The sequence below is a fragment of the Odocoileus virginianus genome, chromosome 1 (genome assembly GCF_023699985.2).
Source record: "Odocoileus virginianus isolate 20LAN1187 ecotype Illinois chromosome 1, Ovbor_1.2, whole genome shotgun sequence".
Taxonomy (NCBI): Eukaryota; Metazoa; Chordata; class Mammalia; order Artiodactyla; family Cervidae; genus Odocoileus; species Odocoileus virginianus.
The window spans coordinates 80393835-80419658 of NC_069674.1; the positions used below are offsets into that span (position 1 = coordinate 80393835).

Here is a 25824-nt window from a genome sequence, read left to right on the forward strand (position 1 = left end):
GTCATTGCTGCTGATACTGAAATTGTAAAAAAATTTTAGTGAGGTGGCTATGGGAACTTTCAGCTTGCTGATGAAGGCCTCAAGGAGAGGGGTTGAATTTTGAGCGTCCTGTCACTGACACCACTTGTGAAGCTAAAATTAAGGTTTACTGAAGATTTTCAAAATGTGATTGCTGGTTGGTGGTGGCAGAAGTGTGATCTACAATTAGCATGGGAGTCTACCGAGTATCCTTAATAACTGGGGAAATTAGAAAACACCACACTCTCCAGTGAAGGAAGCTGAAAGAGAAAGTAAAATTTCAGTTAAAGCAAAGAAGTTGCATTATTGTTTACAGAAATATTAAACAATGCTAGAAAATATATTTTAATAGTATACTGTTATCTTGATGCTCATTGGAAAAGCCCAGTAACATCTAGGCAGATGGAAGGAGGAAGATGAGCAGTTTAATGCTATAGTGGTACAAATAGTCAATCAAGTGGTAGGGAGGTAGTTTTCCTATGGTTAATAAGATGAAGGAAGCAAAAGTACAGGAAGAAATTCATAGTGGCATGAAGTTGATAGTGGCTTGGAGAGGTAGACACAAAATAAATAGGAGTTGAACTGGTGAGAATATTGGAGGGTTAACAAGACCCTGAAGGCTTCAGTTTTTGTGTGTCAGGATTGCTCATAAATCTTGTGATAAGCAGCTATCTCAAATAAGCCATGGAAAAATGTCACATATTAAAGCTTTGTTTAGGAATAATTATATATATTGTGATTAGTGCTGTCATGTTCATTAATGTGCTTTTGTAAATGAAGGGCTAATGCACTAAATGGAGGCAGCTGTACACTTTATTTCTTAGGCCTAAAACATAGGCTATTATTCGGTGAACAGTTTTATTTATTGCTTTTTAAACCATGAACATCTGTAATAAATACAAGCAAATTCAACAAATACGAGTAAATTCAAAATTGAGTCCCATGGTAACTTTTGCAACTCTTAAGAATTTAAATACTGATAAAATGGCAATACAGAGTACCTTCCAAGTCATGAAATAGAGGATGGACACCAAAGATTGTCTGGCAGATCCATTATTCTAATAATTTTTCTTTACTCTGAGACACTAAAATGAAATTTTGGTTTCCAAAAGTTTTACAACCCATTTTCCTTAAAAGTTAATTTTTAAGATTTTATAGAAAAACATTTTTTTCATCTCTTTTCTTTTAGTCTAGATGGGGCAATTTTTCTCTTCCCTGTCCTTCATTTGAGTTCTTCTGATACCTCTTGCCTGGAGAATCCCAGGGACAGAGGAGCCTAGTGGGCTGCCGTCTATGGGGTTGCACAGAGTTGGACACGACTGAAGCGACTTAGCAGCAGCAGCAATACCTTTCAAATTTATTATTTGTATATACTTTCTATTTAGAAATTCTCTAAGAGATCCCTTTGTGAGTTCCACAGGTTCCTTGGGCACTGAGGGAGAATGTCACTTCCCACCCCTGTCTTATAGAAGAAAAGAGCATTGAATGATGAGTTCACATGGTGTGTTCATGTAGATTAATGGAGCCAAAGTAAGAAACTAAGCTTTCTAATCCAATTTGATACTATGTATAAAAATTTTATTACTCTCTATTTCCTCCCTTTTATATCCAAAATCTGGCATCACCTTCAAACTGAAATTTCTCTGTACCTCAGATGTGAAAATCCCTTTTTTCTCATGCCAACTTGTCACTGATTTTCTCAGTGTGGCTTTAATTGACATCCTTTTTTCTATCTGTTCATTGTCAGTATGTAAAATAAAATTATTTCTAAGCCTTAATTGTATGCAGCATCCTATAATCAGCTCATCCTAGAATTACAGAATCACATGCAAATTATAGATTATGCTCAGAAACTAAAGATTTTCCCAATTCAAGGAGTAACCATGAGCTTGCTTTGCATACTCTCTTACAATAGAATAAAATACCATCACTTAACACACAATCCCTATAGAGAGTAGAATATAAAACAGTTCCTCAAAGAGACTTCATTATATTTCCTAATTTTTTTTATTTCTGCTAAAAAAATCAATTTTTTTCAGTACTTCATTGGCAAAGAGAGAATCTAGATAGATCAGAATCAGTTGTTTATCTTTCTCTACAAGACAAGCGAGAAAGGCCTACATGGACTGGTAACTTGACTAAGTCAGGATTTATGTATTTGAATTCCGATTTGGCATCAACTTCCTTGAACCCTTGTGAGATCATATGAGGCTCAGTTTTCACAACAGTGAAAGAGTGTGGTCTTCACTGCACTGCCTGTCTTTGCAGGGTTAAAGTTAGTAGTGATATATCTCTGAAAAATGTAGACTTCAGAGATGCAATGTATCCACAAAACGGCAACATCTCTGCTCTTTCTATTTCAGGTCTGACTATTGTATAGGAAAAAAAGGACAAACAATAAATTCCATGAAACTCCAAACTTGATTAATTTCAAATCTTTAAATTCTCTGCTAGTCTCCGGGCTATCTGATATGTCATGATCTTTAATCAAGAGACTTTTCCATTCAGTCTTTACGTCACCATCAGTGAAACATAACTTTCTGGAAGTCTTCCTGCCTGTCCACATTCACCCATCTCAAGATCACATAGTTCCCATTCTTCTAGCGTCTGAAGTGTCCTCTGTATTTCTACATTCAGAGCATTTAAAACTGTGTTATATAATTATGTATTCACTTTTCTTTATTCCTCAACATATTGAACATTCTGAGAGTTGGAAAAATTATGTTTTATTCTATGTCTATTAATAATCTATAATGGAAAATTATGAAAAATATGTATGTATATATAATTGAATCACTTTTCTCTACACAAGAAACTAAGGCAATATTATAAATCAACAATAATAATAACAATAAAGACTATCATCCATATGGCATAGTTCAGTTGGAGGTAGAATTAGTATCTTATGTGAAACATACTGATCTTTACAACCACTTTTTCACTATCTTCTGAGCCACTATGGTGTTTTTCCTGCTGGGCATATTCATTTTTAATCATGTTTTGGTTGTGCTGTTTCCTTGTTGTCCTCTAAATTATCATATATATGCAACCTCTTGCTGCCTTATTCCCTTGATTTTATTTGGGAGTATAGTCTCCTGGCCTCAGTTAATTTTTTACTTTGTGCCAAGTGCTTCACCATCTGGACATCCTACTGTTATTTGCCAGTCACACCAAGGTCCCAAATTCAACATTTCTGTCCTCAGACTTGTGTCATCAAAGCACAGCATTATTGTACATTTTCCTAATTCATGTTTGTTGAAATTCTAGATCATCTTCTTTTCTTGGATATTGAATTGTTCTTTCTTTACTGATGGTTTTTATAAAGGATTTGGAGTTATATATGGTATCAAGGCAGGAATAAGATTTGTCTCATTATAGAGCACTGCTCGCTCTCTATACACTAGCTGTCTTCCTTTCCTAACACTTAACTCATGTTATTTGGCAGTGCATGCAGGTGAGAAGCACTCATTATTTATGTGTGTGAGTGAAGTCACTCAGTCGTGTCCCACTCTTTGCGACCCCATGGACTGTAGCCTACCAGGCTCCTCTGTCCATGGGACTTTCCAGGCATGAATACTGGAGTGGGTTGCCATTTCCTTCTCCAGAGGATCTTCCTGACCCAGGGATCGAACCCGGGTCTCCCACATTGCAGGCCAGATGCTCTACCGTCTGAGCCACCAGGGAAGCCTTTATGTGTGTGAATTCCCATTTATGTCCAATTTACTTCTACACTTTTAGCGACTCACTTAGCTTTCATGATTTTATAGGCAATCAGGTGTCTTTTTCTTCCATCTTTAAATAAATTAAGTATAATAGTGATATTTTAAAATTTCAAGGTAATTTGAGAATCCCAAAATGTAAAATCTCTACATAGATAAGCAAATCAGTTTTCATATACCAGACATTTTTGAATGAAAATGATTGAGAAGTCAAGTAAGTTTTCCTACTTCTTTCCAGTTTCTTCCCTGTATAATACACACACACACACACACACACACACACACACACACACACACAGAGTTTCTCTTTACTGCTCTTATTCCTCAGCATCTATTGGCTACATACTCCTGCTGTTTCAAATCTTTCTGCACAGAGACTGATGACATCACTTATCCCCAAAGTGTTCAGTGAAAAATACATGGACACAACTTTGGGTAGGAATAGAATTTCAGCAGTCAGTGATATTAGGTAATCTCCTCATTCACAAATGCTACGTGTGAGGCCAAAGTATCCTGTCATCAAACTTTACATTTAACACATGAAATTAATCAGTGCATTCATTCGTTGTCTATCATTTTTATTTTAAAAGGCAGCCCTAGGTCTACACAACATGGTTTGATTGGGATGGTTATCACTTAGCCTTGAGTGTGCCGGGTCTCCCCTGGCCCATTATACTCCACTGTGGTGAGGCAGGACTATTTTTCTGTGACATCAACTGTACTTGCTATACTATCATCACATTGAGGAGAAAAAAGGAAGCATGTCTATTTCTTCCTCTTACTTAATATGTGCCCTATCTCCACAAAGTCATGAAGCATTAAAGTGTAAGGATGCCTAAGGATTAGGAAATCTCTATTCCTTACACCCATTTTATACTGGAATCTGCTTTGACAGTTTTAGCTAACTGGCCAGTTGAGTCATCAATGATTTCAGCAAAATAGGACTTAGGAAATTCATTCATTTATTTATTCATTCATTGCATATTTATTTCACCCTGTGTTCTGAAGATGTAACAGAAGTAAAAGGCGAAAATTTCAACACTCATAAATTTTACATTCTACTGACAGGAGAAAGACACAAAACAAAAATGATTAAGTGAGAAGATATGATATTAGATATCAGTAAGTGTCAGAGATGAGAACAAAGCAGTAAATAAGGAAAGGAATTACCAAGAGAACGATTAGGCTCAACTTTAAGTAAGATGATTAGGAAATGTCTGATCAGAGGAAGCACCTGGGGAATGGAACCTAAGGAGGGGAGTGCAGGATTTTTGAGGGAAGAGTTTTCTAGGCAAAACACATGAAAACTGAACACCTATAGATAGAAAAGCTCTTAGGTGTACATTGACCAGTGTGTTTGAAGAGGAAGATCCAGTGGCACCAAAACAGAATGAATAAGGGGAAGGATAATAATGGGCCATGAGGTCAGAGAGGGAACTGGGTTGGAGGAGAAAAGCATTGATGTTTTGTAAGGCATTGTAAGATGCTGCAGTAATTTTTATTTTCTCTTTGAATGATATGGGAAGCCAGGTTTTGAAGCATACAAGTGGCATTGTACGATTGATATTTTAAAAGATATATGTCCTCTCCCTCTAGAACTTCCACATATGTATACCTATGGCTTATTCACGTCAATGTTTGGCAGAAACCAAAACCATTTTGTAAAGCAGTTATCCTTCAATTAAAAAATAAATTAATTTTTAAAAAGATAATGTCTATTTATATATTTATGTCAATATAGATACAGATATGGCTAATTTCCCTTCAGAAGCTTGATGAGGAATATACATGTGGGTCAAGGAAAAAATTAAGAGGCCATTGCAACTATCCAGACTAGAAATAATGTTGGCTTGTATCATGTCACTCGGTGGATGTAGTAAAGTATTACTTGAATTTTAGATATATTTTTAAAGTAAAGTTTCCAGAATTTGCTGATAAATTTAATGTTGGTCATAAAAGAAACATCATGAATGATAGGAGTTTTAGCCTACACATCTGAAGAGTGGTGGTGCTGTGATCAAGATGGTGGCGATTTCAAAAGAAGCAGACTTTGAGGAAGGTGATAAATCTGTTTCAGAAATGTTAAGTTTGAGATGCATTTTGAATACTTAGATAGAAATACTGAGTAGGTGGTATTGTACCAGTCTGGAATTTGGAGATTTATGAGAAAAGTCCAGGCTGAAAAATATCTATTGATAGTTAGATAATACTTAAAGCCATAAATATCAAGGAGTGGATTTAAATAAGGGAAAATTCCAAAAGTTATGTCCAGGAGTTCTACGATATTAAGATACTGGGAAACTAAAGGGAATAGTCATTGATATAAAAGGGGAACCATCATGAGAGTGAAGTGTCCGGGAAGAAGTTTTAGTAAGTGGCTGAGACTAATACACTGTATGTCAATTATATCTCCATAAAAAATAAAGTGAGAGTGATTAATGTGTAAGATACTGGTGGCAAGTTAAGGATGATAAAAAGTGAGAATTCTCATTAGATTTAGCAATGTAGAGACTGGAAGTGATTTTGATAAGAGTAGTTATGGGATGAAAGCCTTATTGGAATATCATCAATGAGAATAACAGAAGAAGCACTGCAGATGATAAGCATACACCATTACCCTGAGATTTTCTGTTACGTGGAGCAGAAAAAGAGCAATATCTAGGAGAAACAGGGCCAGTGTGTTTGTGTGTATGTTTCAAGATAGAAAGTATCACAGATGGGTTGTATTCTATGGGAATGGCACCTTATCAAAATCATCTCAAGACATCTTTGACTTGTTTTGACCTTTACATTGTACCTTAATCATATACTAGCCTTTCTAACTACCAAAACTGTTATAGTCTTCTTGAATCAGGGGTCTTAATTCTGTAATCTTTCTACCCGTAGTACCAAACTATCAATGAAATCCTGGATTCCAAACCAACTTCCATTGGAGTGTGGTGGAATCTTAATATAAATACAAATGTCTTTCTAAATAGGAAATGGACAGAAATATAAGCTTCATTTTCCTACATTCCCCAAAATACACACCAAAATTAAAACAAGACAGAATTATGTCTTTCTTTTAATTAATAATTTTGCTTCCCCTGTTAACCTTTTGGATATAGGTAGAAGTGTTTCAATGGAGGTTGCTGTTGAAATTATGAATCCATAATTATTTTAAGTAAGTAGTTTATACTTTTCCTTTTAACATACCACAAAAGAAATGTTTTGAGATAATGGCTCCTTGATAAATATATTTAAATGAACTTCTGGGGGTGCATTAGAGACTACATTTAAAGGTTAAAATGCATCAATAGTTTTATAGAAATTTGGAAGGGACTTGGGAATATGTACCATTTTTGTCAACGATTATCACAGACAGCGCTGCCTAAAAAGTCGTGTCCTAATGTATGTCACCAACATTCATAAGGTGGAGAAAAAAAGCACATGGTCCTAGGCACAGTCTGAAAAGTCACGTGGCAGACAAAAATAGGGAGGTGTGAAAAATATGCAGCCTACTTTCTTTCTGCTCCACTATTGTTATTTGCTATGTTTTTCTGATTGATAGCAGTGAACATTTCAGAATATATCCTAACTAATGGACATTAAAAATAAAATAATGGTCCAGGAATTAAACTAATATGATTTTCTTAAACAGAAAACAACAGTGTGATTGAGGCCAGAGTTTTAAAAAACAGGCAGAAATGAGTTCATATGTCAAATCCTTCACTCAGTTAGCCTTTTGTCCTTGAACGAATGTATTCTCTCTTTTGTCACTGAATTCATGGCAGTTTGGATTTAATATTTTTATGTACTTTTTTTTTTTTTTTTTTGGTCTGCTGCTCCTGGTAAACTAAAATCTCTGCAAAGACATAGATGATATCAGTTTTGATCATCAATGTATAACTAGCCTTTAGCACATAATCGGAACTCAGGAAGAACAAGTTTAAGAAAAAAAGAAGGGAGGAAATGATGAATAAACAGTAGCTATGTGTAAGGGAGGAGAGAAGGAGAACTCCGGGCAGAGGAAGAAGCAGACAAACAGGCTCTGAGGTGAGAAGGAGTATGATAAGAGACCTGAAATCAGATTGTCCATCCATTGGGATTGGCTGAAAGAAAAACAGCAGAAAACATGGTTTAGAAATAATCACTATTCTGAGGGTATGAGGACTCAAAAACCATTTTTAATACTTTTAAGAGCATTGAGATTCTTTTGATGTATTTTAAGAAGGGAGGTTACATGATCAATTTTCCCTCTAACATATAGTCTTCCGGTTTCCACCAGAGAGGTTCTGGGATGATGGATGTGGCATTGAACATACATGTACTTATCCAGCCGCCCACATATCCCGCCATCTCCTCTCCCGAGCCAAGCAGCTCAGATAGCAGGGAAGACCTGGAGCTCTGTACGTGTTTGGTTCTTCCCTGTGGTTCTCTGGACGATGAGGTAGAGCCAGGTGCTCAGCCCGAGCCCTGCTTCTGTTGCTGGGCCTGGGGGAGCCCTAGGAACTGCTTGAGTGGAGAGCTTCCTCCAGCTGCGTCCACTGCCCGGCCAGCCCTCAGGGGCAAGGTCTCTGTCTGTCCTGTGGAAAACGATGCGCATGACGTCACACTAACATACATTCTGGAACTGAAAAATGTTGTTTTCCAGACTAACAAGTACAGAGTCGTCAATAGGAAGTCAGTGCTTTTTGTGCTAGAAAATCAAGTAGAGATAATATTTCAAGCAAAAATGAAATAATATAAAAAGCATGAAGGAAAATATAAGACTTGGAAAGAAGATTCAGAGCATCTGATATAATCATGTTAGGATTTCCCAAAAGAGAAAAGAACTGGATATGCACAATCATTAAACAAATAAAAGATAGTTTCTTTGAGCTAAAGAAAACTGAATATGCAGATTGACAAGATGTAAATCTCAGGAGAAATTAGCCTGTCTCCACTAAATGCCCAGGGCAAGGAAAGTACCTGACACACAGTAGGTAATAAATGGATTTTTGATGTGTGAATTAATAGACAAAATCTGCTTCTGGCTTTTAAGGTGCTTTTAAGATGGAGTGATAAAATGACATATAATTTACTCAAGGGAAAGCAGATCAAGATGGAGAAAAAATTGCAATTGTAGTCAAATAGGAAAGAAAAAGGAAACCTTGGGGCTTTCTTCAATATGCCTCAATATTTTAATTTTAATACAAAAGGTGATTAAAATGTTATTGATAACTCATATGGACCATCTATATCAACCAATCATGGTGATGCCATAATAAATTACCAATGACCAAAAGTGATTTAAATGTATATTTAGGCTAAATATGAATAAAGTTTAAATGAAAGCCTTTGTAACACTGAAATACTTGGCATATAATTATATGAATAGAAGTGTATTATTTTTCAGCAAAAAAGACAATATTTAATATAGTAGTATTAAAAATTTTTTATAGTCTACAAATACTGGTTAATAAGTAATGGGCTTTACATCATCACATAGCCATTAGATGCTATGAGAACAGAGAGGTTATCATGGTAAAAAAGATGTGTCTCTGGGGTTTTGCCTTTTGTGGATTATCAGATGCCCCTGCTGAGTGAATGAAACAGCATGGTATAAAGAGTAGAATGTTAAATTTTATGATCTCTGAGTTACTTTCTATTTCAAAAATTTTATGACTTCCTATTGATGACTGCTGTATATAAGGATAGTTGCTGTTTCTTAGATTCTTAGAAAATTTTATAGTGCAGTTTCTCCCTGAAAGCTACTAATTTCATTGTTTGGAATGTTTTAAATGTCCAAACTGGTCAAAATACTGTAGATCAATTTTTACATCTCCCTGAAATGAACTATCATTAGAAAATAAATTCTTCAGATACATACTGAAAATCTATAGAGAAGTATTGCATTCCCCTTCTCTGTATTTGTTTGCCAATAATTCCAAATAATTTCATATGACTCTCACTCTTCTTTGGTATATAGGAAAGTATAAAAAAGAAATAACAGCAAACTTCAAAGGTCTCCCAGGCTTGTAAACATCTCCTTTATGGCTTTTATGGGATAGACTCTCTCCTGTCATATTTTTAACATGGTTCTAATAATAAATGTTTATTGACTTGTTTACTCCAGTCAGTTTTCTCCATATCACCCACCATGCTGTTTGATGTTAACTCATTACAAATGATAAAATATCCCATTGGAAGTATGAGTGTGCAGGACTGCCAAACTCAGGAAGGCAAAATAAACATTTTTATTGGTAACATGTGCACATCTGTTGGAAGATTGCTAAATTGGTCTGTAAAAAAAAACTCGAAGATAGGTAATTTATCAGATTACTTGAAACATAGATTGATCTGTGAGGTTTGCTTTCTAAAAACATACAATGCAGTGTCACTAAACAGAATGATTATATGGAGAACAAAATGAATTTTGCTTGTTTCTGATTCTTTGGAATCATACTCCACTGTGACTAAATAGGAAGAGGAGAATAATACCTCTGGCAAAAGTGAAAATGGTTAACACAAGTACAGAAGAAACTTGCAGTTAGGAGAAGATACCATGCATGTCTTTGCAAAATGCTTATGCAGCTTATTTTTCTGATTTAAATCCTAATTTTCTTTTAGTAGAAAATGTTTATTTTATTGAGAAATGTGGGCTTTCCACTTGGCACTGGTGGTAAGGAACCTGCCTGCCAATGTATGAGATGTAGGAGATGTGGCTTTGATCCCTGGGTTGGAAAGATCCCCTGGAGGAGGGTACCGCACCCCACCCCATTCTCTCTTGCCTGGAGAATCCCATGGACAGAGGAGCCTGGTGGGCTACAGTCCATGGGGTCGCAAAGAGTGGGACACAAGTGAAGTGATTTAGCACATATTATTTTAATTGGCAAAATAATGTTGAGTGTTTTTCTACTACTAAGAAATTTAACATTTCCATCTAGTTTAATTTTCTAGTTAAATGATAAAGAACTCCCCAGATATCTCCTTTTGGCACCTAACGCCCTTACAGTCTGATCTCCCACAGAGTTGTTTCATCAAAGCAAGGTGAATGTTTAAGCCATGTAGTTACATGTGGGAAGAGCTTTTATTTACTTTTATTTATGTCCCTTTCGCAGAAACACTATACCAGTAAAACAAGAATCCTGAGGGTTTCTGATTTTAATTCAGACCAGTGTATCCTTTCCAAAAGTCAATCCCTGGACTATTTTTCTCCAAATGTTTTTAGGGAATTTAGTTATTGCTGTTCCTTTCATATTTTCTTTTTAATTTTCTACTTCAGGTCCCTGGACAAGTGCTAGAGCCCTGGAGAAATTTGAAATTACACATTAAGTATGTTTAATGTCCCTTTCTTCTCTTTTCTTACAAAATTATTTTTTTAAGATACATAAATGTGAAGATTTCTTCACTTTTGTGTCCCACCACCACCAGCCTTGACTGGATGCCCTTGTCAACATCCTTTGTGGGCAGGAGAAAAACTACTAATCACTCCACATGTATGTATATATATGTGTGTGTGTGTGTGTGTGTGTGTGTATTTCAGTTCAAATAAGACTGCTCTCTGATTAATCTAAGCCAGGAAACAAGTATTTGCATTTGGGATAAAGTGGAGTGACTAAGGTACCTCTCTGTGCCTTTCTAAAAAGGGATATTCACTTTAATAATATTCTTCTCCTATAGTATAAACTTGGGTAGGACTGATTGGAGCAGATATTTAGAAGCAGACAGGACCTTCTGCCATAATTTAAATTACTGTATGGATACATCCACCATCTTTGTCTCATGATGAGGGAATTTCTGAATTTTTTGTCTGCTATTCAAAAGGCTAATGAAAAGACTAGTCAATAAGAGCAGAAGAGAGTTTGGGAAGACGAAGAGAGTCGCCATCTGAGCCTTACTAAGACAGACTTTTGTCTGAAACTCTAAAGTACAGTTTCCAGGGCCATCGGAAGGCTCTATGATGACACTGGATACTGCTTTTCTCAGATCATGATATTCTCATGAATTTTTGACTAACAAGTTGTTCTCCGACCCAGAATAGTTCAGAAATACTGGAATTCATTATGGCAAAAACTCACAATGTTATCAGTGAAAGAGGGGATTTATTCAATCATACCAAATGTTCGAGGTTCTATTATATTTATCGATGAGTAAGACAGTAAGTCTTCTGTATGCCCACGATTTAGGCTGCAGAAATTTTTAATGATGTGCAGTATTCCATTACTGAACACATTGTATTAATAAATATAATTTGTAATAAAATAGGTTTTATTTCTGAAATTTATTTTAGTCACATAAAATTAATGTATACATCTAGTTAAAAATCTTGTGCTGGAAGATTAATGAAAAAAGAGCCTCCTCTCACTCCGCCCCTCCTGGTCCTCAGACACTAGCTACAAAGTCAGCTTATAACTAACCTTTTTTTGGCTGCACTGGGCCTTCGTTGCTGTGCATGCTTTTCTCTTGCAGTGAGCAGGGGCTGCTCTCTGGGCTTCTCATTGCAGTGGCTTCTCTTGTTGCAGAGCACAGGCTTTAGGGGGCATGGATTTCACTAGTTGTGGTTCCTGGACTCTCGAGCACAGGTTCAATAGTTATCTCACACAGATTTAGTTGTTCCATGGCATGTGGGATCTTCCCAGATCAGGGGTCGAACCCATGTCTCCTGCATTGGCAGGCACATTCTTTACCACTGAGCTACTAGGGAAGACCTGTAACTCACTCTTTTAGATTAGATCACGTGGTTCTTTTTTTTTTTCCTTTTCCTCCCTGGCAGTCACCATCATGTCTCAAAATAACCTGCTTACTCTACTACTCTCCTTTGTTATAAATAAAATGTATATTTTTATTAAAATATTGAGGAAATGTCAATTTTATTCGGTATTTTTCCTAACAAAAGAACAACAGCAACAACAGAAAAGCAACATTAAACCTCCCCTTCTCCTATATGTGTCCTTTTAGGAACTGCCTTTTTACCTTTCCTTTTCGTACAGTCTAGCTTTAGGTAATATTGGTGTGCACATCAGGTTTTTTTTTTTTTTATCAATTCCAAAATTACTTTTTAGTTCAACTAAAGATAGTTACAAAATTAAGTAAACTGTTTTTAAAATCTTCAACTTAATGGAACTTTCTGCTTCACGTGATACGATTTAAATCCCTTGGTATCTCTTGCTCCTTTTGAGGAGGCAGGCAGCTACCTAAGATTTTTCTTTTAAACTTTTATTTGCTGGTGTAGTATAGCCAGTTAACAGTGTTGTGATAACAGGACGGCAAAGGAACTCAGCCATACATCTATGTGTATCTTGCACTACTAATTTATGACTTAATAATTGGAATTTCTCTTCTTTTGTGTTTTAGGTTAGGTTGACCATTTCCTAAAACCTGTGTCTCTTAGATGCCATCCCTCGTTACTTTTTAATTTGCTAGAGGACAGCTTCAAGCAACATCCTAAGAAAAGGCTAAGAAACAGGTATATTTCCAGAATCTTTTTTTGTTTGGTTGAAAGTGTCTTTATTCTGCTACCTAAATGGTTAACAGGTTTGACAGCATATGGAAATATATGTCAAATCATTTTTAACAGTTCTAAAGCAATTGATATTATTCGTTGTGAGTACTGTTTATACACAAACAATCTGTTTGTACATTTTTTATTTGATTTTTATATTCTGTTTTTACATTCTTGATTTATTCTAATACTTCTATGTGATTCTTTTTATATATACTATATTGAATTCTCAATCAAACCCTTTAATTTCTGTTCTCAATTTTTTATATTGACATCCTGCAATATTTTTAGTTAACTTTTTAAGATTTCTACTTGATTTTAATTTTAAATTTTTAAATAATTTTGTTAAGTTATGTTTCTAGATCCAGTGTGTTCATAAAAAGTCTACTATAGACCTTTATTTTTGAAATTCAGAGGCAAAGACTTTATATAGGGGACATGGAGTGTTACCCATGACAAAGATTAAAACATAATAGTAGTAATAATCATCATTAACATTATTATCACCCCAGTGTTAGTGATTATAGAACACTGTTGGATATATTAATACAAACTTTCTGAAGGGCATTTGTTTAGTAAATATCAAAAGCTTTTAAAATATGAAAATCACCTAATCACAAATCACATATGCTTCAGTTTAGTTCAGTTCAGTTCAGTCACTCAGTCATGTCTGACTCTTTGCGACCCCATGAATCACAGCACTCCAGGCCTCCCTGCCCATCACCAACTCCTGGAGTTTACCCAAACTCATGTCCATCGAGTCAGTAATGCCATCCAGCCATCTCATCCTCTGTCATGCCCTTCTCCTCCTGCCCCCAATCCCTGCCAGGATAGGGTCTCTTCCAATAAGTCAACTCTTTGCATGAGGTGGCCAAAGTATTGGAGTTTCAGCTTCAGCATCAGTCCTTCCAATGAACACCCAGGACTGATCTCCTTTAGGATGGACTGGTTGGATCTCCTTGCAGTCCAATGGATTCTTAAGAGTCTTCTCCAACACCACAGTTCAAAAGCATCAATTCTTCAGCACTCAGCTTTCTTCACAGTCCAACTCTCGCATCCATACATGACCACTGGAAAAACCATAGCCTTGACTAGACGGACCTTTGCTGGCAAAGTAATGTCTCTGCTTTTTAATATGCTGTCTAGGCTGGTCATAACTTTCCTTCCAAGGAGTAAGCGTCTTTTAATTTTATGGCTGCAATCACCATCCGCAGTGATTTTGGAGCCAAAAAAAATAAAGTCTGACACTGCTTCCACCGTTTCCCCATCTATTTCCCATGAGGTGATGGGACCAGATGCCATGATCTTAGTTTTCTGAATGTTAAGCTTTCAGCCAACTTTTTCACTCTCCTCTTTCACTTTCATCAAGAGGCTTTTTAGTTCCTCTTCACTTTCTGCCACAAGGGTGGTATCATCTGCATATCTGAGGTTATTGGTATTTTTCCTGGCAATCTTGATTCCAGCTTGTGCTTCTTCCAGCCCAGCGTTTCTCATGATGTACTCTGCATATAAGTTAAATAAGCAGGGTGACAATAAACAGCCTTGATGTACTCCTTTTCCTATTTGAAACCAGTCTGTTGTTTGATGTCCAGTTCTAACTGTTGCTTCCTGACCTGCATATAGGTTTCTCAAGAAGCAGGTCAGGTGGTCTGGTATGCCCATCTCTTTCAGAATTTTCCACAGTTTATTGTGATCCACACAGTCAAAGGCTTTGGCATAGTCAATAAAGCAGATATAGATGTTTTTCTGGAACTCTCTTGCTTTTTCGATGATCAGCGGATGTTGGCAATTTGATCTCTGGTTTCTCTGCCTTTTCTAAAACCAGCTTGAACATCTGGAAGTTCACGGGTCACATATTGCTGAAGCCTGGCTTGGAGATTTCTGAGCATTACTTTACTGGCATGTGAGATGAGTGCAATTGTGCAGTTCTTTGGCATTGCCTTTCTTTGGGATCTAGAAATTAGGAAATTAGAAGAGTACCATTAAAAATACCAGCAAAGGATATTCAAGAATAGGATAACTGAAGGTAAATATTGGGGAAATAGTTTAATAAGTTATAGTTAGGTGCAAGTAACAGATGATTCACTGCAAAGTTCCTGAATTAATAGAATGACTTAGTATTTCAAGTTAAATATATTAAAATAGGCTCAATAATTTTATTAAGAATTCAGATTTAATTCTCTTTCTTGGACTTTTGGCTTTTGTCTTCAAGTAAACTATTAGAAATAATTATGGTGTTTCAGTGGTTGGTTAGACTAATTAAGATTTATATAAATCTATGAAAATGTGGTCAATATACATATTTTTATTATGTGCTTCATATATACAATATCATAATTTGATATCTGTACACTCTAAAAAGTGATCATCACCACAAGCATAGTTATCATCTGTCACCATACAGTTGATTCCCTTCATCCATTTTGCCCACCCACCAACCCAGTTCCCTTTAAGTAACCACTTATAACCACTAATCTATTCTCCATATCTATGAATGTGTTTTTGTTGTGTTTGTTTGTTCATTTGTTTTTATATCCACATATGAGTGAATTCATTTGATATTTGTCCTTTTCAGATTTATTTCACTTAGCACAATACTTTCAGGGTCCACCCATGTTATCACAAATGGTAAGATTTGAGAAGTATTCTACTGTGTGTGGGTGTGTGTTGTGTGTGTGTATGTGTGTGTGTGTGTGTGTATGTATGTATCTTCTTTATCCGTTCATCCAATGATAGATGTTTAGGTTGCTTCCACTGCTTAACTGTTGTAAACAATCCTGCAGTGAACATATGGGTGCATATATCTTTTCAAATCAGTATTTTTATATTCTTGAGGTAAAAACCTAAAAGTAGAATAGCTGAATAATATCATAGTTCTATTCTTTTTTTTTTTTGAGAAATCTGCAATAATTTCAAATGGAATTTCTATACTGTTTTCCACAGTGACTGCACCAATTTATATTCCTACCAACAGTGTATGAGGGTTCCCCTTTCTTTACATGCTCTCCAATATTTGTTATTTCTTGTCTTTTCTTTAATGGCCATTCTAACAAGTCTGAGGTGGTATCTTATTGTAGTTTTAAATTGCATTTCCCTGATAATTAGTGATGTTGAATATCTTTTCATGTTCCTGTTGATTATCTATATGTCATCTTTGGATTAAAGGTCTATTCAGATCCTCTGCCCATTTTTAAAAAGTTGTATATATTCTTTACATATTTTGAATATTTTAAGAGTTTATCACATATATTGGAAATATCCTCTCCCATCCAGTAGGCTGCTTTTTGATGATGATTTCCTTCACTGTGCAGAAGCTTTTTTAATTTGATGTAGTCCCAATTGTCAATTTTTGCTTTCCTTTCCCTTGCCTCTGGAGTCAGATCTACAAAAATTTCACTAAGACTGATGTCAATGAATTTAGGAATTTTAATAGTTCCCAGTCTTACATTTAGGTCTTCTATTCATTCTGAGTTTATTTTTATAAAGCATATTAGAGAATGTTCTAAATTTCATTCTTTGAAATGTAGCTCTCCAGTTTTTCCAGCACCACTTATTGAAGAGACTTTTTTCTCCCTTGTATATTCTTACCTCCTTTGTTACGGATTAATTGACCATAAGTGTGGTGGGTTTATTTCTGGAATCTCTATTGTGTCCATTGATCTATGTTTCTGTTTTTGTGCTGGTACCATTCTGTCTCAATGATTTAGTTTTGTAGTATAGTCTGTAGTCAGGGATCATTCTTCTGTCATCTGTTCTTCTTTGTCAAGATTTCTTTGGCTATTCAGGGTCTTTTGTGGTTTCATTCAAACTATAGAATTATTTGTTCTAATCCTATGAATTATGACATTGGAAGTTTGGAGATTTCATTAAATCTTTAGATTGCTTTGAGTAGTATTAACATTATAACAGTATTTATTCCTTCAGTCAATGAATGTGGCATTCTTTTCTTTCACATCCTTGGTTACATTTATTTCTAGGTATTTTATTCCTTTTGATGCTATTGTAAGTAGGATTGATTTCTTAATTTCTCTGTTAGTTATTATTAGAGTTTGTTCTGTATGGCCTTTATTATGTTGAGGTATATTCTGTGTACACCCATTTCTTTGAGAGGTTTTATCTTAACAGAATGTTAATTTTTTTTCTTTTCCTTTATAGGTTATTACAAAATACTGAGGATAGGCCCTTATACTATATAGTAGGTCCTTATTGTTTACCTATTTTATATATTGTAGTGTGTATACATTAATCCCAAACTCCTAACTTATCCCCCTACATTCTCCTTTGGAAACCATAAATTTGTTTTCTATGAGTCTGTTTCTGTTTGTAAAAAAATTCATATGTATTTTTTAAGGTTCCACATATAAACAATATCATGTATCTGTTTTTGTCTGATTTATTTCATTTGATATGATAATCTCAGGGTCCATCCATGTTGCTGCAGATGGCATTTCATTATTTGTTTATGGCTGAGTAATATTCCATGGTAAATACACATGCCACATCTTTACGTATTGATCTGTTGATGGACATTTAGGTTGCTTCCTTGTCTTGGCTATTGTAAATAGTGCTGCAGTGAATATAGGGGTGCATGTATATTTTCAAATTATAGTTTTCTCTGGATATATGTCCAGCAGTGGGAGTGCAGAACCATAAGGTAACTATTTTTATGTTTTTAGGAACCCCCCATATTGTTCTCCACAGTGGATTCACCAGTGTACCTCCTCACCAATAGTGTAGAAGGGTTCCTTTTTCTCTAAAATGTCTTCAGCATTTATTATTTGTAGACTTTTTATGATGGCCATTCTGACCAGTGTGACATGATACCTCATTGCAGTTTTGATTTACATTTCTTTAATAATTATATATGTTAGCCAGATTTCCTGCCTATTTTTTGACAGGGTTTGTTTTTTCAATATAGAACTGTCAAAGCTGTTTGCACATTTAGAACTCAGTCTCTTGTTGGTTTGCAAATATTTTGTCCCATTCTGTGGAGTGTCTCCTCATTTTGTTTCCTTTGCTGTGTAAAAGCTTTTAAATTTAATTTAGTCTGATTTTTTCTTTATTTTTGTTTTTATTTCCTTTATCCTAGAAGCCAAATCCAAAAAAGATACTACTGTGGTTTAGGTTAAAGAGTGTTCTGCCTGTGTTTTCCTCTAGGAGTTTTATAGTATCCAGTCTTACATTTAGGTTTTTAATCTGTTTTGGGTTTGTTTTTATATGTGATGTTAGAGAATATTCTAATTTTATTTTTTTTTTTGAAATGCAACTCTCTGATTTTCCCAGCACAATTTATTCAAAAGACTGTTTTTTCTCCATTGTGTATTCTTCCTCTTTGTCATAGATTAATTGATCGTAAGTGAATGGGTTTATTTCTGGGATCTCTATTCTGTTCCATTGATACATGTTTCTCTTTTTCTGCTTGTACCATACTGTGTTGATGACTTAGCTTCCTAGAACAGCCTGAAGTCAGAGAGTGTGATTCTGCCGGCTCTGTTCTTTCTCGAGATCCTTTTGGCTATTCAAGGTCTTCTGTGTTTCCATATAAATTCTAAAATTGTCCTAGTTTTATGAAAAAGGTTATTGGTAATTTAACAGGAATTTCATTGAATCCTTAGATTGCCTTGGGTAATACAGTTATTTTAACACTATTGATTTTTCCAATTCAAGAACCTGGTGTATCTCTCCATCTGTTTGTGTCATCTAGAATTTCTTTCATCAATGTCTTACAGTTTTTAGAGTACAGGTCTTTTGCCTCTTTAGGTAGTTTTATTCCTGGGTATTTTATTCTTTTTGATGCCATGGTAAATGGGATTCTTTCCTTAATTTCTCTTTCGAATCTTTTGTTGTTAATGTATAGAAATGCAGCAGTTTGTGTGTATTAATTTTGTATCCTGCAACTTTACCGTTGTTGAGCTCTAGTAGTATTTTGGTAGCATCTTTAAGATTTCCTATGTATTGTGTGTCACCTCCAAATATAATAGTTTTGCATCTCATCTAATTTGAATTTCTTTTATTTCTTTCTTTTGATTTAAAAAATGTATTTATATTGGAATATAGTCGGTTAATGATATGTTAGTTTCAGTTGTACAGCAGTGATTCAGTTATGTGTATACATGTATCTTTCCTTTTTCAAATTATTTTCCCATTTAGGCCATTACATAATATTGAGCAAAGTTTCCTGTACTATACAGTAGGTCCTTGTTGGTTATCCACTGTAAATTCAACTGTGTACATGTCAATTCCAAACTCCCTAATTATCCTCCCCCCGACCCTTCCCCCCTCATAACCATAAGTTCATTCCTATGTCAGTGAGTCTGTTTCTGTTTTATAAATAAATTAATTTGTGCCTCTTTTTAAAAAATATTTTGCATATAAGTGATCTCGTACTGTATTTCTCTTTCTCTGTCTGACTTAATTCAGTGTGAATTGTTTTATTTCTTTTACCTTTCTTATTGCTGTGGCTAGGACTTTCAAAACTATTTTGAATAACACTTGAGGGTAAGGGCATCCTTTTCTTATTCCTGATCTTAGAGGAAATTCTTTCAGCTTTTTATTATTGAGTATGATATTAGTCATGGGTTAATCATCGATGGCCTTTATTATGTTGTGGTGATTTCCCTCTAGGCTCACTTTCTGAAGAATTTTTTAAATGATTATAAATGGATATTGAATTATATCAAAAGCATTTTCTGCATCTATTGATATAATGATATGTTCTTTAGTTTGTTAAGTGGTGTATCAGACTAGTTGATATGTGGATATAGAAAAATCCTTGCATCCCTGAGATAAATCCCACTTGACCATGATATGTGCTTTGTCGCTCAGTCGTGTCTGATGCTTTGCGACCCTGTGGACTGCAGCCCACCAGTTTCCTCTGTCCATGGGGATTCTCTAGGCAAGAATACTGGAGTGGGTTGCCATGCCCTCCTCCAGGAGGATCTTTCCAACCCAGGGATCAAACCCAGGTCTCCCACACTGCAGATGGATTCTTTACCATCTGAGCCACAGGGAAGCCCATGAATGCTGGAGTGGGCAGCCTGTTCCTTCTCCAGGGGATCTTCCTGACCCAGGAATCTTCTGCATTGCAGGCGGACTCATTACTCGCTGAACTACCAGGGAAGGTATATTGATCCTTTTAATGCATTGTTGGATTTGGTTCACTAGTATTTTGTTAGAACTTTTGCATCTATATTCATTACTATTATTGGACTGTAGTTTTCTCTTCTTGTGGTATATTTGTCATTTTTTTTGTATCAGGGTGATGGTGGCCTCATAGAAAGAGTTCAGTAGTGTTCTCTCCTCTAGCTTTCGAGGGATAAGTATTAACTCTTCTCTAAACATTTGGTAAAATTTGTGTGTGAAGTCATCCAGTCCTGGACTTTTATTTGCAGTTCTTAAGTCACAGATTCAACTTCAGTACTTGTAACTGGTTTGTTCATATTTTCTATTTATTACTGGTTCAGTCTAGGAATATTGTGCCTTTTAAAGCACCTAAGCATTTCTTCTGGGTTGTCCATTTCATTGGCATATATCTGCTTGCAGTAGTTTCTTGCGGTCCTTTGTATCTCTGTTGTGTCAGCTGTAACTTCTATTTCATTTTTAATTTTATTGGTTTGGACCCTCTCCCTTTTTTTTTCTTGATGAGTATGGCTAAAGCTTAATCAGTTTTATCTTTTCAAAGAGCCAGCTTATAATTTCATTGATCTTTTCTATGGTTTTTGGTCTTCATTTTTATTTATTTCTGTTCTAATATTTATTATTTCTTCTGCTAACTTTGGATTTTGTTTATTCTTTCTCTAGTTGCTCTAGGGATGATGAATTTTGTCAAATGTTTTTTCTTCATCTATTGAGATGATCATATGATTTTTATCTTTCACTTTGTTAATATGAATATAACATATTGCATTGATTTATATGCAAATGCTGAATAATTTATGTCCCTGTAATAAATTCCACTTGATCGTGGTGTATGGTCCTTTTAATGTATTGTTAGATTTGGAAAGTAGTCAATATCATGTTGGCAGTTAGCATGACACTCAGACCTGTGACTGGAATTGATTAATTATTGTTTTGACATTTCAAACAACAGTACAAAAATGAACCTGAGAAAGGTCTAAAGCTGGGACCCACTGAGCAGTACTTGTAGATAATTGCCTTTCTCTTGTTTTGTCTCAAAGAGAATATTTCAATATTGTTTTCCTTTGGCTTATACATAGCATCTAGTAAAACAGACAGACATATAATCCAGGTCTCTAGAGTAGTTAAGAGGGAGTCAGGAATTACTGAGGAATATTAAAGGCAAGTGTCTAACATTTGGCCAAGTTTTCTTTATGTATAAGTGGAATCACTTATCTTTCACATACAAGTTATACCTCATATAACTGAAGTGAGATATTTTAGAGAACTGGAAGTTGATTTCTAGAAAAATTCCTGTTTTTTATACTGGTCTCAGCATCTTTCTATCAACGTTTTAGTCATCCTTCTTGATAATCAGGCAGGCACTGCACTGTGCAACTCTAGCAGTTGTTATAAGAGAACTGGAAAATACTTAGAATAAGCTTTTAAGAATAGAGATTTCTATTTTTATTAAGGCTTTTTTTTAAATAAAATGACAAGTGCTATCTTCTAAATTAATTGGGAATAGATGACAAAGTAACAATAGTATCCTTACATTTGTTTGCATAAAATTACAGCATTTTAAACTCCAGAGATGGCTAATATAAACCTTTCTCTCATGAAGATTCTTTAAATTTAACTTAATTTATTGTGTGCTAAAATCAGACTATTTATCTGACTTAGAACTTCAGATAAATAGCAATCAGTGAGTAAATCAGAGCCATGCATGTTCATGTCAATGTAGCTTCAGTTGGTGTCTCTGAAATGTATGTGATTTTGAGAAGCTCTTTGGAAAATTCTATAGAATAAAAGAGAAATACTATAAAGGCAGTATCATACTGAACAAAATTAATTTGAAATTTGTATTTTTATATAAGGATGTTATAAAAAGTAATGATAATAAACATTAACATGTACTACTTAACCACATTCATTGAGGATTAGACCCTTTGCTGTTAAAAGAATAAGCTCATGAGAGCTTTAAGATTCATTTTTTTAAATGCAAAAGACAGAAGTGGTACTGAGACAGCAGACTGAGTTAAGAAGAAAATAAATCTCAAAGATTATATAACTCAAGATTAATAGGTAAATCACAATCAGTATCAAGGACTAACCATGGGTAACTTCAAATAGTCTTATTTTAGCACACTACAAATTAAGATAAATTTAAAGAATTTTCACGATAGAAATTACTCCATAGCCATCTCTGGAGTTTAAAATGCTGTAATTTTTAAGCAAATGAAGAGACATATGTTTGATCCACCTGCCAGTATCTAACATTATAGCATTTTTCTTCTTTCTTTTTACTTTCTCTCCAAACCCAATAACTTGATCAGGTTTTGCAAGATACTTTAATTGCTTGGAACACAGGATATACTCAGACTCAGCTATAAGGTATAGGTCATATAATTGCAGTCCTTTCTCTTTTTGGAAAAAAAATCTGCTAGATGTCCAAATATCCTGTTTCTTGAAGCTATTACTATATAAATTAATGGCTAAATGCAAAATCAAGAGAGGCCATTGACTTGGATTTAAATCCTAGTTAAAATGTTTACTAACTATTTGGTTCTGGTCATGTCATTGAAAATGTCTATACCTCAGTTGTTTTCTCTATCAACTTATATTTATTGAATCATTGTGAGGAATATATTAAATATGATATGTAAAAGGTTACATAAAGTTTTCTGACCAACTTACCACATGGATCTAGTATAGATCACTCTCCACAGCAGAAATTCATAAGAATTCTGCATAAAATGTGAGCAAAAATCCATTATATACCTAACTTTTTTAAACGGCCAAAGAATAGCTCTGTCTCAAAGTAAAAAAAAAAAAAAAATTGGATCTCAGACTAGAGAGCTCAATTTGATGCTGGTGACCTTTATTAAGCAACAGATAAAGATACTAATCAAACTGAGGGGTTGGTTTTTGTCTGGAATAAAGGGAAAAGTGATCAGGTCTTGAGTTCAGGCAAGCTGGAAGGTATATATAAGGCTGCTCATAAAGCCAGGATACTTGACATGATGTATAGTCTTTGAAAAGGAAGGAGAAAAACTATACAGTGAAGTTTTTATTTGTACTATGGATGAGGAAAATTAAAAGATCTGTGAAAACTTGAAACCTGAGTCCTTGACCAAAAATGAGAAGGAATTCTGTAAGAGAAAAAAAAATAAGCTTTAAAACTTTATTTAAAGAACAAAATGGATATCTAGAAATAAAAATATAGACAGTGATTTTAAATAAATATCAGGAGAAGATTAAAAACAACTGAAGAAAAATAGAGAATTGTTAGACATAAGGATATATGCATTAATAAGTCATAAAAAGATAAATATACAGAAAATAGGAAGGAGAAAAACACACAAAGAATTACAACACATCTGTAATGATATTTTTCAGATGGGAGAATAGACAGAGTATGGAACAGATAATAGCAAAAAAGAATGAACTAGAACTTTATTGATTTGAAGAACCTAAATAAAGACCCAAATGTGTAACTGAAGAATCATAAGACATAAGCAGATAAAACATCAAGAAATATAATGATGAAAACCCAAAGGAGCAAAACTTAGATGCAGTAGAGCAATAAATCAAAGTTCAAGAGTCAATGTAAATATATCTTTGATTTCTGAGAGTAAAAAAGTTATCAATCTTGTTGTCTGTATTTAGCTCAGGAACACATTAAGCACAAGAGCAAAATGAAAGCATTTTTCAGTACTAAGAGAAAATATTACTTGAAATCTGACATCAACAAAATGAATAATGGCTTTGATGTAAAAAAATACAAGAGGTATCAATAAGAAGCAAAATAAAATCATCAATAAGGAAATCCTGCTGTGACTGAGATGGATTAAGAGGAACCAGATTTAAGCTCCCAATTGAAACTATTAAAAAAAAATAAGTTTTGAGGACAGTGGACTTTGCAAAATAAAGGGAAAGCATCCCTTAGGAATGAAAAAAAAAAAAAGATGAGCCCTAAGTCGACCCAAGCTTCTTGCACTGATATAGTTTTCAGGCTGGAGCATGAGGAGGACAAATCCAGGTACAGTCCTGCACATGCCTACACTAGTAACAAAGCGCAGACTCTCCAGGATCAAAGCAGTGAGTTCACAGCACAGAAGAAAGAGTTCCACGGAGAGACCATTCTGGAGAGGTAGAAGTTTCCCTAGAATATTCAGCTGCGTCCTTACCAATTATGTGTTTGAGGGAACTAATCAAGGCCAGAAGAATTTTAAAAACACCTGAAGGAGTTAGAAGGAATAGTGATTGACGTTTACACAGAGCTGGGAATAGTGTCACTTCTCATCAGCAATGCTAGAAAACCTCAGGCTTCCTAGAAGGTTGGGTACAGTGTTTTTGAGTACATATTCTGAAGTTATAATAATTAGCTTAATGTCCTCTCTGCTAACTTATGTCTCCATTAGTCAGAGGTCATTTTTGATTGATATATCCCCTCACCACCGCTTACATTTCCAGCTTCCTTTCATGCTTGGTTCTCAGTACATTCTATGAGGCCAGCATTGCATGCATGCGTGCGTGCTCTTTGTAACCCCATGGACTGTATCATGCCAGGCTCCTCTGCCCATGGGATATTTCAGAATACTAGAGTGGATTGCCATTTCCTCCTCCAGAAGATCTTCCCAACCCAGGGATCGAACCCAGGTCCTGCATCTCCTGTGTTGGCAGGCGAATTCTTTTACCACTGAGTCTCCTACCTTTGTATACAAGATACACTCTCTTAAATATAGCATAAAATTATTTTACAGCCTGTTTGTGGTATATTATAGATGGAAGTATTTATTCATTTAGCCCTTCCTACACTTGGAAAAACCATTAGGATACATTAATGACACTTATCTAAATTCTGATAAGCAGGATAAATCTGTATGTAGTGTTCTTTGACTATTAATCTGTAGCCAAAGAAATTATCTCAGTTTGTCTCTAATGAGTTTGCTTTGTTTATTGTGCTGTACAGATGCATTGCTAATAGCAGTCTTTTAAAACACTTCAACAGTTCTATTGATTTTGAAGGGCCAGCACACATTGCCTGAATATGTATGGAAGGAGTGTTCCTGGACATTTACATTTGTTAATACATACACAAAAAAATAAGGCTTTTAGCAATTTTGACCTACTCAAAGTATATAGTAGAATTTGAGGATACATTCCTGTTTTTCTCACTACACATTTTTTTTTAATTTTTTAAATCATAAATAACTCTCAGTGTTAAATGACAAGATCAAAAAGTAAACTCTATTTCAGAGAAAATGCTGTTTTTAATACTGAAGGAATACTGATTAGCATACATAGTAGTTTGAAGACTGAAATTATTTCCTCGTTCTAGGAAATTCAGAGAAAGAAAAATTGTTATGTAGGCTATGTCAATAACAGTTTCATATATTTATGCACTAAAAACAACAAAAGTATAACTTGATAACCTGAGGTGCTGGGTATACCCAGGCAGCATCTCCATTATGAACCAAATTACACTTAGACTGTGCACAG

At 34.9% G+C, this 25824-nt stretch overlaps 1 long non-coding RNA gene across 1 annotated transcript in view; it reads left to right on the forward strand.

The window, feature by feature from the left end:
* LOC139037069 (uncharacterized) overlaps nt 1-25824 on the forward strand; it is a 293540-nt gene that overhangs the window by 158046 nt on the left and 109670 nt on the right. Inside the window, exon 3 of the long non-coding RNA XR_011489865.1 lies at nt 13056-13167. This is a non-coding gene — a long non-coding RNA (uncharacterized lncRNA). The remainder of the gene's footprint in view (nt 1-13055; nt 13168-25824) is intronic.